Source organism: Hordeum vulgare, chromosome 4H (genome assembly GCF_904849725.1).
Source record: "Hordeum vulgare subsp. vulgare chromosome 4H, MorexV3_pseudomolecules_assembly, whole genome shotgun sequence".
Taxonomy (NCBI): Eukaryota; Viridiplantae; Streptophyta; class Magnoliopsida; order Poales; family Poaceae; genus Hordeum; species Hordeum vulgare.
In genome coordinates, this window is record NC_058521.1 from 274,675,504 (window position 1) to 274,678,003 (window position 2,500).

Below are 2,500 nucleotides of genomic sequence, written 5' to 3' on the forward strand. Positions count from 1 at the left end.
AACGACGACGACGACGACGACGATGACGATAATGAAGACAATGAGAACACCGACAACAACGACAATGACGAGAACAATGACAACAACGATAATAAGAACAACTATGACAACAATGACACCATGGACAAAAACAACAACAACAACAACAACAACAACAACAACAACGACGACGACAATAGCGACAACAATGACAACAACCACATCAACGACAACAAGAACGACGACATCAACGACAACCACGACAATGACAACGACAACAACAACAACAATGATAAGAACAACACCGACAACAATAACAATGACAACAACAACTACGACTACTACTACTACTACAACAACAACAATAACAACAACAACAACAACAACAGGAGCAAGAACAACAACAACGACGACAACAACAACAACAACGACAACAACAACAACAACAACAACGAAAACAACGACAACAATGACAGCAATGACATCAACGACAAAAACAACAACAACAGCAAAAACAATGAAGACGACAATGACGAAGACGACAACAACAACTACAACAACAATAGTAATAACAACAACAAAAATAAAAACAACAACAATGACAACAACAACAACAAAAATAAAAACAACAACAATGACAACAACAACAACAAAAATAAAAACAACAACAATGACAATAACAACAACAACAACAAAAACAACAACAACAACAACAACTACGTCCTAGACAACGACGACGACGACAACTACGAAAACAACGACAACGACGGGTACAACGACAACAACAATAGTAATAACAACGACGAGAACATCGACGACAACAAACATAGCAACAACAACGACAACCACAATAAAAATAAAGATGACAATGACGACAACAACAACTACAACAACAATAACAACAACCACGACGACAACAATAACGACAACAACAACAATAACAACAACGACAACAAGAACAGCAACGACAACAAGAACAATAACGACGACGACGACAAAAACAACGACAATGACGAGAACAACGACAAGAACGATAACAACAAAATGACAACAACGACATTAACGACAACAACGACAACAATGACAAAAAACAACAACAACAACAACGAAGACGCCGACGCCGACAAGAACAACAACTACGATAACAACAACTACAACAACTACTACAACTACAACAACAACAACAAAAACAAGAAAAATGACAACAACAACAACAACGGCAACAACAACAACAACGACGATGAGGAAGACGACGACGACAAAAACAACGACAACAGCGACAATGACGAGAACAATGACAACACCGACAATAACAACAACGACGACAACAACGACAACAACTACAACAGCGACGATAACAACAACGACGACAACAACGACAACAACTACAAGAGCGACAACAACGACAAAAACAACAACACTGACAATAACGACAACAATGACAACAGCGACCACAACAACAACGACATCAATGACAACCACAGCGACAACGACGACGATAATAACAACAACAATAACCACAACGACAATGACGACGACGAAAACGATGACAACAACGATAATGACTAGAACAATGACAACAACGGCAATAACAACAACAACGAAAACAACAGCAACAACGACAACAGCGACAACAACGATAACAACAACAACAACAACTACAACGACGACGACGACGACGATGATAAGAAAAAGGACAACAATGACAACTACACATCAACGATAACAACAACAACAACGACGACATCAGCGATAACCATGACGATGAAGACGACGACAACAAAAAAATATTAATAAATAAGTAAATAAAACAACAAGAACAAAAATAACGACAATAACAACAAAAATAACGACGACAACAACAAAATTAACAACAACAACGACGACGACGACGACAACAACAACAACGACAACAACATAACAAGGACATCAACGACAAGAAGAACAACAACGGCATGTAACATCCCAATTTTCTTAAATTAGGATATTAATAGATCTTTCATATGCATCTCATATTTTTCTATGCATTATTTGTCTTTCTGAAAAAATTCCATTCATTATGCTACTACGGGCAATTTATTGGAGTGGAGATAATATGACTTCTCCCCTGTCGAATAAAAGTTCATAATGTTTAGAATATTAATTGGAGTCTCTTGATTTGGTTTTTGCAAATTTTATAAACTCCGATTTATTTTGATTGAGTTTTTAAATGCTCTTTGTGTGCCCTATTGCATAAAATCTATTTTCAAAAATTGCATTAGGTGGAACTAGGGTTCCTTTATTATTTATTAGTGGATATTATATATATATATATATTGGTATTTTAGTATATATATATATTATTTTCTGGTATTATTTAACTAGAATATATATATATATATATTTTCTTTCGTGGCTCTTTGTTTAAAAAACGGCTAATCGAGCCAGCTGGCCCAACCAGCCTCTAGGCCATCGAGCGCAGCCCAGGCGTTGTGCCCCTGCGCTAGCGCTAGAGCGCCCTGTGCTCAGCTCTCATCACCAT